Here is a 15,197-nt window from a genome sequence, read left to right as displayed (position 1 = left end):
TCCTTCGGATGAAAATAACAAGGGATCAACTCTTAAGGAAGCTAAACCACCTTATGGTTGTTGAAGTATGGCTCAAAACAATTAGGCTCAGTTTAAGGTTATTTGGGTCGAGCTTGTAACTTATGTAAGTGGCCCACTTTGTGGTGCTTTTAAAGGGATTTTTATTTTCTTTTGGTTGTAAGTTTAACTCTAAGGTGTTGTTTGTTAAACTGAAAAAAATAAGTGCTGAAACTTATAAGCGCTGAATTTAAGTGCTGAAAAAATCGTTTGTTTAGATGTCAAAATAGTACTGAATTCATTAAAATTAAGCGCTGAATTTGTAAAATCATGTTTGTTACATATTGCTAAAAACTGGTAAATTTTCTATTTTACCCTTACAATCATAGTATACATTGTTTGCATGTTTCAAATGCCCATTTCTTATCTAACATAATAAAATATATTATTTCTTATAAAATTAAAATGCAATTCATTTTTCAATAAAAAAATAATACTTTTCAATTTCTAAATAATAATTTGCATTTATAAAATTCTACAATTTTCAAATAAAAAATAAGAATGTCATACAAGTCACCAAAATTTAAAATCAACACATCCATTAAAATTTTGAGATCAACATTGTCACATAATCCATTAAACTTGAAATACAACATTGTCATACTCAATAAAATAACATCATTTCATATATTTGCACTACTAAGATGATTTGCAATCTGATCTCGTAAGGTAATTATAAATGTTTGTTCAAATTGTCCAAACAATTCTTCCATGTCAAGATGAGTATATCCACCATTAGTTACTTCGAGAAGAATATTTTCATCATCGTATTGATGAAAAAACTCATCAGTTATTGAAATTTTACGAAGAAAATTGTGAATTGCCATGCATGCAATCACTATATTTCTCTGAGTAGGAAAGGACTATGGTGCCATCTTTTTTAAAATTGGGAACCGCACCTTTAAAACTCTGAAAGCCCTCTCAATTACATTTCTCAGTCTGGCATGTGCATGATTGAATATTTCCTCCTTACATCTAGGACGTCCACAACGAAAATCAGATAACCAATAACGCATATTACGATATGGTGCCATAAAACCTCGTGTGTGCGTGTAAGCAGCATCAACCAAATAATATTTATCTACATCAAAATAAATACATCGTTAAATTAGAAATATATTTAGATATTATATTTATTACTAATAAAACTATATAAAATACTAATAATACCAAATGGAGGTATTGGAAATCTGTTTGTAGGATCACGGATAATCTCCATTAAAACCCTTGAATCATGTGCAACTCCTTCCCATCCAACTTGCACGTATGTAAATATCATATCAAAGTTACAAATAGCCTTTACATTTTTATAGCATTCAGACCTTCCCCTTCCCTTGTAAAGAATTTGTCTATCCGATGGAATGTAAGCATGGATGAGTGTTCTATCAAGAGCACCCTTGTTAATTAATTAAAAAAATACATTACTACTAGTAAAAAATATAAACATAAATATAAATTATCATGGGTAGAAATTTAAGTACCTTAAATATTTGTCTAAGATGTCGATGAGCTCGAATTTCTTTCATTGATTGATCGAAAGATGAGGATATGATCATTTCTTTGGAAAAGTACAACATAGCAACTAGAACCTTATGGAAATACTTGTGAATTATTTGCAATGAATGTTGAAATCGATTTTTTATTAGTCGATACCGATAATTATGACCCACTGTCATAAGAAACATTGCAATCATCTCCGGTATTTTCACATGCCTACTATCCACAAGCCATCCTTGTTCTTGAAATAAACGACAAAGGTTAACGAATGACTCTTTTTCCATTTTTAACAACTCGTAACAATTTGATGAAGGACCACTTAAGAATTCATTCACAAATTGTTCACCCGTAAGTGTCGATACATTGACTGCATCTCGAGTGATAGATTGTCGTCTAATACATTCCAATATGAACTTCAATATTAATAGTATTAGAAGCCTCCATTGTTGTGGTGTCATATTCACTGTTGCATAAATAATTTGTATATATATAAAAAATAATATGATAATCAAATATTTCATAATCAAATATCCATTCAAAATAAAAGTGTTTCAACATTCAAATCTAAATAAACTCATTCAAAATAAAATGTGTTCCAAACATTAAAATCTAAAGAAACCCATTCAAAATAAGCACTCTAACATGTCATAAACACAAAACAAATAAAATGTTCCATCAAAGACAAAAAAGGTATAAAACTACCACTAAGATATCACATCTGAAAGCCTATGATAAGTTAATAGCATTAAGCCAAGACAACCGTAGTGTTGGATCTGCCAATTCCATCCAAATTGTCCTATACTCCTTTCCCTTAGCAAATGTATTAAGCGCAATATTGTAGAGGTGTCTTCATTTCTCCATCATCGTCATTTCATTCAAAGATTTCATACAATCTTGTATTGAGGGTCCATTGTCTGTATCTTTCATAAGAACATCGATAAGTGTTTGAATATTATTTTGAAGATCATCTTGATCATTCTTTTTACGACGTTTTTTTGATGATGAAGTATCCACATTTTCTGAAGGAGTTGATACATTGGGAACACTCTGTCCTAATGATTCATCATCCAAATGTTGTGATTCAAACTCATCAAAATTCTGTGAATCCTCTCCAACTTGAGATGATATATCCACGGGCAAACCTTCTCTATGTGGACCCCATCCAGTATCTCCCGTGGTCATTGTACATTCAAATAATGTACATAACTCACGTGCAAACATCAATGGCTTATGACGAAATTTTTTTGCTTCCAGGCATTTTTAAGACACATTAGAATCATATTAAAAGTAACTCCACTTATAATATTCTCAAGACTTATAAATATATAGTAAAAGTATAGGTTTAGACATGCCTTCAAGTAGTTATCCCATCGTTCATTAGTCCAATGAATGTTATTTGTTTATGCATTGTATCCATGTCCCATGCAAGTTGTAAGCCGCATCCAAATTCCATATTGCTTCTTTTGATAATCACATTGGTTTTTTAGTTATCTTTGCTTAAAAGTAGTTAAAAATTTTGTTCATTTCAATTATAATTCTATTTTATGACTGGGATTTTAAAGTCCCCCCCCCGATCTTCCTTCACGGTTAACTTTTTCAATACATAGATCGATAAAAAATTTTCTAACCCTCTCATCAAGTCGACACGCTCGATTGCTTTCATTAGAATCCATATTTAGATGCAGTAAAAAAATAAAAATAAACAACTATAAAAATAATCTATATTGATGCCAGTTATGTTCAAACAAATGCAAACTATCATTCATGGAACGATTGAGAAAATATAGGCACACCAAGAGTAATTAGTAATAACTAATAAGCAATTTATAAGACAAGAAGAAAATATAGGCACACCAAGACGACATCCAACATCATTAAAATCTCAAACTAACGAATCTCCTAATGTCTACCATTTAGGAACCAAAGTAAATGTCAAAGAGAAAACAAAAAAAAAAAAACAAACCAATTTAGCAAAAGATTGGGGAGGATGTGTTCACTAATGATGATAAATTGTGGGTTGATCTTATACAAATCTCTACCAAAGGTTGTTCCTTGCATTTAGTTAATATTGTTTTTCTTTTCAATTTTTGATTTTCCTTAATAAACTTCTTATTGATTATACCAACTCCCAAGCAAGGTCCAAGAAAGTTGTTTGTGGAACAGTTATGGTGCTATGATTCTGACTGTTTGTAGCAATGTCTAGTTTGATGGGTTTTATACTTCTATGAATGTCATTAATCTCTAGGTGAAGGGATACTAGTCTCTAGTATGTGTCAAAGAAAGACATTTATACCCAATTTTTGAGAAACATAACGTGGTCATGCTGTGCTAGTATCTCTAGTCCTACATTTTTAATGGTTTCCCGCCATACTATGCTAATGTCTTAAATAATTCACTTCTAGTAGCAAACTTGCCAATTTGGGCATATAACACTCATGAAATTGATTCTAAAAGAACCTATTTCACCAATTAGTATTGTGTTTGATGTATTGGGATCGTTCGGATTGTTACAACCTCTAGTAGATGGTTTGAAATTGATTCTAAAAGAACCTATTTCACCAATTAGTGTTTAATTTCTTTAACATCCCCATGAAATTTTGGGTGTTTCAAACCCTAAAATTTAAAAAAAAAAACCCATTCCATTAAACTACAGAAATAAATACAGAGAGAGAGAGAAAGAGAGAAATATTGTTACTTCTCTAAAAGTATTGTATTAACTCTCTCTAGAGTTTAATGTGAACTGCATCTTAAACGTGACTGCGAATCATGAGTACCATAAAACCATCACTTAATGAGGGAGCACCCTCGCGGGAGGCCCTGAGGCAATATTGCAAACCATCACTTAATGAGGGAGCACCCTCGCGGGAGGCCCTGAGGCAATATTGCTCATACTGGGTATCGAACACACAACCTACGGACTCTCATCACTTATTGGATCTGAAATTGCCATTGAGCAACCCCTCAGTGTTTCATTATAAAAGACTTGGATTCATTCTTTAACTTTATTATCATAGAATTCTAACTTCACAAGAAAATGAATCAAATCTTCATTTTCTTTTCTTTGATGGCTTTATTATCATGAGCCCTATCTTTCATTGTAGGCTTCAGATCAATCAAGTATATTGAGAAGATTTTTTTTTCCTTGATATAGATGAATTTATTTTATTGTTTTGAAGCCGTGAAGTGAGTTTGATCTTGAGCCTAGTTCAGGGTGAACTGGTTTTTATTTATTCATGTTGCCTGTTAATAAAATAGTTCCAGCAAATCTCATGGGGAAGACTCTTTTGATGCTTCAGTTCATCTCCATCATTCCTCCTCACTCATCAAGAAATAAATTGGCTATTGAAGAGGGTTTAAAAAGATGGAACTAATCATTGTTACTGCATCAAACCAACATATTCAAAACAGAACAATTAAAAAAATAGATCTTTTCATCAAGACTATAAGAAGAAAATAAGTTGCAGAACCACCATCAAATCCAGAGATTATTATCATAGAAGAACAAGAACTAGTGGCCAGAGACTGGAAGAACTTGCAGCAAGGAATCAAATTAATAACCAATTCACTAATTTCTATGATAGGGCCATCATATATACAAGGAAGAGAACCCATAGTGCAGAAAAACAAAAATGCCCATCTACATTGCTGGCCACCACAGCCTCACCCTCACAGTTGGTCTTCAACAAAAACCACTTTCAATCATTTTGGAATTCGGCAAGAATCCAACCAAAAACACCCCCGAAAGTGAATACCAAACCCAGATCAGTGGGGCTGAACTAACGTTTGCTGGCCCAATTTTTTTCACATCCTAGATAAACCTACTCCTCTTATGGTCATGTGCCCTTACAACGATTCTCTGTGAAAACAACTCTAGAAAAGGATCTATTACCCAATATTTAATATATATTTTTTCCTCCTCTTTCAGTACCAATCAGGAGAAAAACCCCATTCCATTAAACCACAGAAACAGATACACACACACACACACACACCCAGCTTGATACCTACTGAACTCAATATTCTTCCTCTGTGTTGGATCCGACGAGAGAGAGATCTGGCGAAAGACAACAGAGATCTGAGAGAGAGAGAGATCTGAAAGATAGAGAGAGACAGAGAGAGACGAGAGATATCTGATTGAGAGAGACGAGAAGAGAGCGTTATACGCGGTAATTTAAAATATTTTTAAGGGTATATTTGTCCACGAAATAAATAAATGGTGTTGAGCGCAAATAGCGATAAGCATTCAGCGTCTTTTTTGTGCTGAAAATTTCAGCACTTTGTGCTGAATTTTTTCGATAAAGAAACATGCTAATTTTAAAAAAGTGTTGAAAATAATTTTTTTTAACAATAAGCACTATAAATTAGCGTAAACAAACACCGCCTAAGTCTAAGTCTTTTCTAAAGTAGAGAGTAGAGAAAGAAAGAAAACCTAGAGAGGAAAGATTCAAAGGTTTGGGAAGATTGAAATCCAGAAGAAGGTGAAGCTAAGTGATAGAGGTGGCCCTTTACATCAATTCACCCCATTTTCTTCATAATGAAATCGAGCTCTAACACTCATACCTCCATGTACATAACATTTGGAGAAACCATGTAAAATCTCGTGTTGTGGGTATTGTGTTCTTATCATTTCTTTATGTAATTGTTTATCTTCTTTGCATTTACTATTATTATGGTATAAAATAGAAAAAAGAATTAAGAGAAAGAGATTGGGCAAAAAATTAAAGAGGCGTAGAAAAGTATTGTAACCTTTTATGTGCCCTTTATTTATATAAATAGGTGGGACTGGTCAATAACCATAATACCCATACATTAATTACATCGCAACACTCCACCTCAACCTGGAACATAAATATCAACTAGATCTAGCTTGGAACAAATAAAATTCATACAACCACAATTAAGTGCTTTCGTAAATACATCTGTCAATTGGTTTTTTGACCTTACATACGGTGCACAAATTTCACCATTCAACACCTTATCTCTAATAAAATGTCAATTGGTTTCAATATGCTTTGTTTTTTCATGGAACACAGGGTTCAAAGCAATATGTACTATAATCTAGTTATCACAATGTAACTCCATAGGAATTGTCACTTTTACACCTAGTTCACCAAGGAAACTCTTTAACCAAGTTAATTCATACAAAATAAGAGTCATTGCCCTATATTTTGCTTTTACATTTGACCTTGCTACTACATTTTGTTTCCTAGTTTTCCAAAACACTAAGTTTCCATCTAGAATGTGCAATACCCATATGTAGATCTCTTATCAGACGGTGAACCTGCCCAATTGGCATCATTATAACCTTCTAAGACTAAGTTACATTTGGATATATACAATAACCCACGACCTGGTAATCTTTTTAAGTAGCGCAACACCCAAATAACAGCTTCCCAATGTGTAACTTTCGGTGTCTGCATAAACTAACTTATCACACCAACTGCAACTGAGATATCAGGACGGGTAATGGTCAAGTAGTTAAGTTTATCAACTAGCCTTCTATATCTACCTGGATTATCAAATAACTCTCATTCATAAACCACTAATTTGGAATTAGGATCCATAGGAGCAACTACTGGTTTACATCCCAACATGCTTGTCTCATCTAGTAAAATCAAGAACATACTTATGTTGAGACAAGTTAATTCTTATACTAGATCTAGCAATTTCAATCCTCAAGAAATAACACGATTTTCCCAGATCCTTAGTATGAAATTGGCATTGTAGGAATATTTTCAAATCATTAATACTAGAAATAACATCTCCTGTTATCACTATATCATCCACATAAACCACCAAGATGATAGTGCCCATAGAACCCATACACACAAATACTGAGTGGTATGTTCGACATTGTTTCAACACAAATTGTTTCACCACTTTACTAAACCTGTCAAACCACGCTCTGGAGACTATTTTAGATCATAAATAGCGTTTTTAAGTTTGCACACCATACTAAAAGACTCCCCATGAGCAACGAACCTAGGTGGTTGTTCCATATAAACATTTTCATCCAAAACACCATGTAAGAATGCATTTTTGACATCCAATTGGAATAATGGGCAATTGGAATGGGTAGCTAGATAAATAATTACATGGATAAAAGTAATCTTAGCCACAGGAAAATGTTTGTAAATAATCAATACAATATGTCTGAGAATAACCTTTGGCAACAAGACAAGCCTTTAATCTCTTAATAGACCCATCAGGCAAATATTTCCCAACATAAATTTAACGACAACCTACAACACCTTATGACAATGAAATTAACTCCCAAGTACCATGAAAGTCCTCCATTTAAGTTACCATAGCTTATTTCCAATCAAAATGAGATAATGCCTCTTGTACAAAGCGAGGACCAGACACATAAGAAATAGCATAAGAAAATGTATGATATGATGATGAAAGCGTCCTCGATCCGCGGGGGGCGCGGATCCACTTTTCACTTTTGAGGTTTGGGAGTTGCCACCTAGTTATTACGGTCTAGGAACCGAATTCTGACTCTAAAAGGTAAATAAACTAATCTACGAAAGAAAAATATGGGTCCGGGGATCACATTACAGGGTTGGAAGGTGTTAGGCACCAACCCCGCCCGGCAAATGCCGATCTCTACTAATTCCCAAATAAAATTACATTGCTAATAAGACCTAAATAATAATTAAAAAAATAAAAATACTCACATTTTCTGAACGCAACGATTTTATCCTCTCAGATCTGATAGAATAACTCCTCGTATAGTATTCCTCGCTTTGTTCTGTCTCCGGATCTGATCTCTGAACTCCGAGGTAAGGTATCTCTTTCTGAGATCTGGATTCTTCGAATTTGTTATGGATTTTGGGGTGTTTTTGAAGGATTTCTAAGTGTTTTTCAAGCTAAAAATCGAAGTATGGGTGTTAGGTAAGGAGTTGGGACTTCAAAATTAGGATTTATGGGAGGCTAGGGAAGTTTTTTGACCTACTTCTCTTAGGATTTATTATTTGATACAAAATAGGGTGTGAGAACCCCTATTTATAGATTTTTTTTAAGAGTTGATTTAGATAGAATTAGTGTTTTATTAGAATTCTTTTAGTTAGAGTTGTATTTTAGTTAGAATTATTTTAGGTAGAGTTGTATTTTAATTAGAATTATTTTAGGTAGAGTTATATTTTAGTTAGAACTCTATTAAATAGAGTTATTATTTAATTAGAACTCTATTAAGATTTTGACTTTTGATCTTATTTGATTAACTTTATGATTTTGACTTTAGTCTTACTTGATTGACTTTAATATTTTGACTTTAGTCTTACTTAATTGACTTTAATTTTGACTTTAGTCTTTCTTGATTGACTTTAATACCTTGACTTTAGTCTTTCTTGGTTGACTTTAATTTTTTGGAGAACCCCCCTCTATTATATCTTTAATTCTTTGGACCCCCAAATGGAGGGGTCCTTGAAGAAATATCTTGGCAACTCTCAATAATTTTGCCTGAGAGCCTAATTGATCGATTTTTTTTATCTAAAATTTTAAATTAATTTTATTAATATTTCACTTTAATTATTTAATATTTTATTTATTAATTTTAAAATTTTTAATTATAAAAATTATAAAATTACCGTTTTACCATCGAGGATGACTTTTTGTGTTTCAAGTCGGTTTTTGATGTTCCAAGATGTTTTAGAATCGATTTTTCGTAAGGAATTCAATGGGAATATTGATTTGTGTCATTTATGAAATTTTTTGTGTGAAATGGTCGTGAACTTTTTGAGGGGCATTTTCATAATTTTGTCAAATTTTGTGAAAATTGGCGAAATGATTTATTTGGTTTCGATTTATTATTTTATGTATCTGAAAGGGTTTTCCTAAGCGTAACGTAAGCTTTAGGGATATTTTAAGGTTAGGGGTATTTTGATAATTTGGTCATTTTTTAATGGTTTTTATTGTAAAGCTTCTTTTTGTCTACAAGATGATGATTTCTATGTTTCTAGGGTCATATTTTCCTAACGTAACGTGATTTTTACAATTTTGTCAGTTCGAGATACCTCATCCCGATTTCTGAAACATATCTGGTAACAAAATAAAATGTTGGAATAATCATCCATCATTGGGAACCGTTGCGATCTGGTTAACGAGTTGATTAATCAGGCAAGTGCAAAAATGGGGTGTCTACAGAAGCCCCTCTTTGGCAGAGGGTTGAAGCAAACTAGATAGTAAATCTATTTTGGTAGATAGTGCGATATCTGAATGCCAAAGCTAGTGACAGTTTATTTTGTAGCCTGATTTAGCAATTCGTCAGGATGTTCGGATTCTTGAGCGTAAAACTCTCCTCGAACTAAAAAGTTGTCAGGTCCTTGAGCGTGAGCTCTCACTGACAGTGTCAGATCCTTGAATTTTAAAAAATTCTTCCTGACTAAAAAGTGCAAGTGTGAGTGTGTGTACTGTGTGAAACTGAGTAAAAATTGAGAAAAAAAAACTGAACATAATTTGAGTAAAAGTGAACATAATCTAAGCAAAATTTGAATGTCTTACTCTACCTACCTTGAGTGAAAAAATAATGAATTTTTTTTTTTTTGGAGTCCTACTCTACCTACTCGGGGTGAAAGAGTAATGAACTTATTTTTTTGAGAGTCCTACTCTACCTATTCGGGGTGAAAGAGTAATGAACTAAGTTTTTTGGAAAGTTCTACTCTACCTACTCGGAGTGAAAGAGTAATAAACTAATTTTTTGGGAGTCCTATTCTACCTGCCCAGGGTGAAAGAGTAATGAACTATTTTTATTTTTTTTTGGAAGTTCTACTCTACCTACTCGAAGTGAAAGAGTAATGAACTAAACTTTTTGGGAAGTTCTACTCTACCTGCTCGGGGTGAAAGAGTAATGAACTAATTTTTTTTTTTGGAAGTTCTACTCTACCTACTCGGAGTGAAAGAGTAATGAACTAAACTTTTTGGAAAGTTTTACTCTACCTGCTCGAGGTGAAAGAGTAATGACTAATTTTTTTTTTGAGAAGTTCTACTCTTCCTACTCGGAGTGAAAGAGTAATGAACTAATTTTCTTTTTTAGAAGTTCTACTCTACCTACTCGGAGTGCAAGAGTAATGAACTAATTTTTTTCTTTTGGGAAGTTCTACTCTACCTACTCGGAGTGAAAGAGTAATGAACTAAGCTTTTTGGGAAGTTCTACTCTACTTACTCGGAGTGAAAGAGTAATGAACTACTTTTTTGTGAAGTTCTACTCTACCTACTCGGAGTGAAAGAGTAATGAACTAATTTTTTTGGGAGTCCTATTCTACCTCCCCAGAATGAAAGAGTAATAAACTAATTATTTTGGAAAGTTCTATTCTACCTACTCGGAGTGAAAGAGTAATGAATTAATTGTTTTGGGAGTCCTACTCTACCTGCCCAGGGTGAAAGAGTAATGAACTAATTAATTTGGGAAGTTCTACTCTACCTACTCAGAGTGAAAGAGTAATGAACTAATTTTCTTTTTTAGAAGTTCTACTCTACCTACTCGGAGTGAAAGAGTAATGAACTAAGCTTTGAGTGAACAAACGAGGGATTAACCTCGCATTTGATTTTTTTTTTTCATAAAAAGTTGGATTTTATGAAGGTCCGCTAAACATTTTAACTCTCTTTGAATCTTAGGAGTTTTCAAAATTGTTATCAAGAGGGTAACCTTTAATTTAAAGTTAACCTTATCCTTTGGGGTTGGAATTGACCAGGTTTCAGAATCAAAATACCCCTAGTTTGACAGGGAACATTGCACTGGGGATAATTGAACATAATTTGAAAACAAATGCCCCTAGTGTAAGGGGGGAAACTGTACTTTTTAGAAAAAAGAAGTGCCCTTGTTATGAAAGTTTGAAATCCTTGATTACCGCAAGCGCAATAAATGTTTAACTTTTAATTTTGACTTTTTATATTGAAGATTTTGAGTCAAGCTCAAAGAAATTGGAACAAAATATTTCTTTCTGAAATTCATCATAGAATTTGTTCTTTCTCCCCGTCGGTTCGCTTAGGGATATGAAACTCTTCAGATCAATCATAGACGAGATACTTGTATCCACTAAGTCTATATTTGGTTCAAACTGGTTATTGAAACTTGATCATTCGGACTTCTGATATTTCGACTCGGACTGTCTTTTCAACTTCTCAACTCAACGGAGATTTTCTTTTATTTTTTGATAGCTCTAAGTTTTGCCTAGATTGCCTATTCAGGTTTTCAATCTAGCGAGCATATTCTAGCTTTTGCCTAGATCACCTTTCTAGGTTTTCGATCTAGTGAGCTTACAATTTTTTCTCTTTTCTTTGCTTTGATTATTGTCAAGGTCGTCCTTTCAGATTTTTAACTTCGCGAGTGAAAGCGCCCTCGATCCGCGGGGTGCGCAGATCCGCTTTTGACCCTTGAGGTTTGGGAGTCGCCACCTAGTTATTGTGGTCTAGGAACCAAACTGACTCTAAAATGGATAAAAAGGAACTAATCTACTATAGAAATCTGAATCCGGGGATCATGTTACGGGGTTGGAAGGTGTTAGGCACCAACCCCGCCCGGCCAATGCCGGTCTCTACTTATCCCAAATAGATCTACATTGCTAATGATAAACCTAGATTAAAAAAAAATTAAAAAAAATTACCTTTGATCTGCAAAAGTGTTATTCCCTCAGATCTGGTTAGAATGGCTCCTTGTACCGTATTCCTTACTTCGTTCTATCTCCGGATCTGATTCCTGATCTCCGAGGTAAGGTCTCTCCTTTTTGGATCTGAGTGCTTCAAATTTGTTGTGAATTTTTGGGATGTTTTTGAGAGGTTTTTGAGTGTTTTTTAGGCTAAAATCGGAGTAGGGGTGTTAGGGAAGGAGTTGGGACTCCAAAATTAGGGTTTTGGGGAGGCTATGGAGGCTTCTTTACCTACTTTTCCTAGGGTTTTTTCTTTGATACGAAAATAGGGTGTGGAGGCTCCTATTTATAAAGTTTTTAGAAGCATTTAGGGTTTGATTAGGGTTTCTTTTAGGGTTTCAATTAGGGTTTTGACTTAGTCTTTAGGGTTTTAGGGTTTTGACTTTAGTCTTATGAGATTGACTTGATTAGTTTTAGATTAGGGTTTGGATTTAGGGTTTTGACCTTAGTCTTATGAGATTGACTTGATTAGTTTAGATTAGGGTTTTGATTTAGGGTTTTGACCTTAGTCTTATGAGATTGACTCGATTAGTTTAGATTAGGGTTTTGACTTTAGTCTTAATTGATTGACTTTTAATATCTTGACTTTAGTCTTGCTTAATTGACTTTAATTTTGACTTCAGTCTCACTTGATTGACTTTAATACCTTGACTTCAGTCTTACTTGATTTACTTTTAATTTTTGGAGAACCCCCCTCTAAAATATCTTTAATTCTTTGGCCCCCAAATGGAGGGGTCCTTAAAGAAATATCCCACGAACCCTCAACAATTTTGCCTGAGAGTCCAATTAATCGATTTTTGAGGTTCAAAGTTTTGAATTAATTTCATTAATGTTTCACTTTAAATATTTAATGTTTTATTTATTAATTTCGAATTTTTTAATTATGAAAATTGTGAAATTACCATTTTGCCCTCGGAGAGGATTTTTTACATTTTAAGTCGTTTTTCAATGTTTCAGGATGTTTTGGAATCAGTTTTTCGTAAGGAATTTAATGGGAATGTTGGTTTTTGTCTTTCATGAAGTTTTTTGTATGAAATGGTCGTGAACTTTATGAGGGGTATTTTCGTAATTTTGTCAAATTTTGTGAAAATTGGCGAAGTGGTTTACTTGGTTTCGATTTGTTGTTTTATGTGTTTGAACGGATTTTCCTAAGCGTAATGTAGGCTCTAAGGTTGTTTTGAGGTTAGGGGTATTTTGGCAATTTAATCATTTTTAGTGATTTTTATCGTGAAGCTTCTTTTTGGTTTGCAAGATGATGATTTCTATGTTTCTGGGGTCGTATTTTCCTAGCGTAGCGTGGTTTCTAAGTTTTGTCAGTTCGAGATACCTTATCCGGATTTCTGAAACATATCTGGTAACAAAATAAAGCATTGGAATAGACATCCATCATTGGGAACCTTAGCGATCGGGTTGACGACTTGATTAATCAGGCGAGTGTAAAAATGGGGTGTCTACAGCGAGTTTGCCTTAATTTTTGCCTAAGTTGTCCTTTTGGGTTTTCAACCTAGCAGGCCCTCCTTTTTTTTTCTTCCATTTTGAATTTTTTGAGTTACTGTCTGATCATGCTTTGCTATCTTCCTTGACTTTTTCGCACGGTACTTAAGAGGACTTTCATGGGTATGCTTAGGACTGGGTATAAAAAGAAAGGAATCTTGAGGCTCAAAAACAAATGCCCTTTGTGTGGCATTTCTTTTTAAATTATTTTCTTTTTCCTTGAATTTTCTTCCCCACTCTGACAATATTTCTTTTTCTTTTGAATTTTTTCTTTTTAGATTTTTCCTTTGTCGGGGAATTTATTTTTTTATTTTCACGTGGTCGGGCCTGAAGTAACTTCTCAGGTTGCCTACGTACCGCATAATTTTGGGATCAGACCAAGACGTTGTTCGAATTTTCCCTCCCCTAGGTTAGGTGATCGGGCTGGAAAAGAAAAAAAAAAGGTAGTTTTTTTGTTTTGTTTTTTAAAAAGCTGCAAAGGGTTTGAGAAAAGATATATTGAGCTGGGTAGTAGGACAATTGATTCGGCCAAAGACGGCCTCCTTAAATGTAATACCGTTTGATCTAGTCAAGGTTGGTTGACTCAGGTAATTCGATTCCATCATGATCTTGAAGTCTAATTATTTTTCCAGATAGTATTTCCTTAATGATTGAATCTCTCCAATTGGGTTCAAACTTCCTCCTATGATCGAGGAAGAGTGCTCAATTTTTTTTTGATAGTTTGATGGTTAAATCCTTGACTTATAAGTGATGAACTTTGATTTTCTTGTCAAACATGTGAGTGATTGTTCTCCATTGACAAACTCAATCTGCTTCTAACAATTGGCTTCCATCAAGACCTTGAGATACAGGATTTTCCCTTTTAACCGGTAAGATTGCTTCCATATCATACACTAGAGTGACTCTAGTGGAAAACTGTATTGAAGTGTAATATGTCCATAACGCGAATGGTAACTTCTTCGACCAATCCCGGTGTGATGTGTGATTGACACATTTTCACGATGATTGTCTTGAGATTTTTACTGGCTGCTTCAACTATTCCATCGATTTTAAAAGTCCAACAATGATACATTTTGTAATATCTCATCTGACTATGTGAGTCTATTCTAGTTTGTATATATGGTGTTCTCACAGGATGGGTATATATTTCATATTGAACAACACTCCAAATTTAATCGACATATCCTCATAGGACCATGTAAGCAAGTCTTTTGAATTTTCTGAATAAATTCATCATCTCTTTATGCTCCTCTGGAGATAAGTTAGTTCCAATCTAAATTTCTTGGGAATTATTTTTGTTCCGAGGTCAATGACCTTTGCTTCCTCGAGCAAGACATTTATCTTCTCATTCAAGAGGGGGTTCCTTATTAGAGGAATTTCTCTTTGAAGCCAGTTATTAGTTAATTCGTTAATGCGCTCAAGGTATTCAAAAATTTTCTTTATTCAATTAAATTTAGATGGGACAACTGACACCATTGCAGACTCGACAAACTAACTCGA

This window comes from Akebia trifoliata, chromosome 1 (assembly GCF_017979445.1).
Source record: "Akebia trifoliata isolate Shusen 1 chromosome 1, ASM1797944v1, whole genome shotgun sequence".
Classification (NCBI taxonomy): Eukaryota; Viridiplantae; Streptophyta; class Magnoliopsida; order Ranunculales; family Lardizabalaceae; genus Akebia; species Akebia trifoliata.
The sequence above is the reverse complement of the archived record's forward strand: the minus strand, read 5'-3'. Positions refer to the sequence as shown.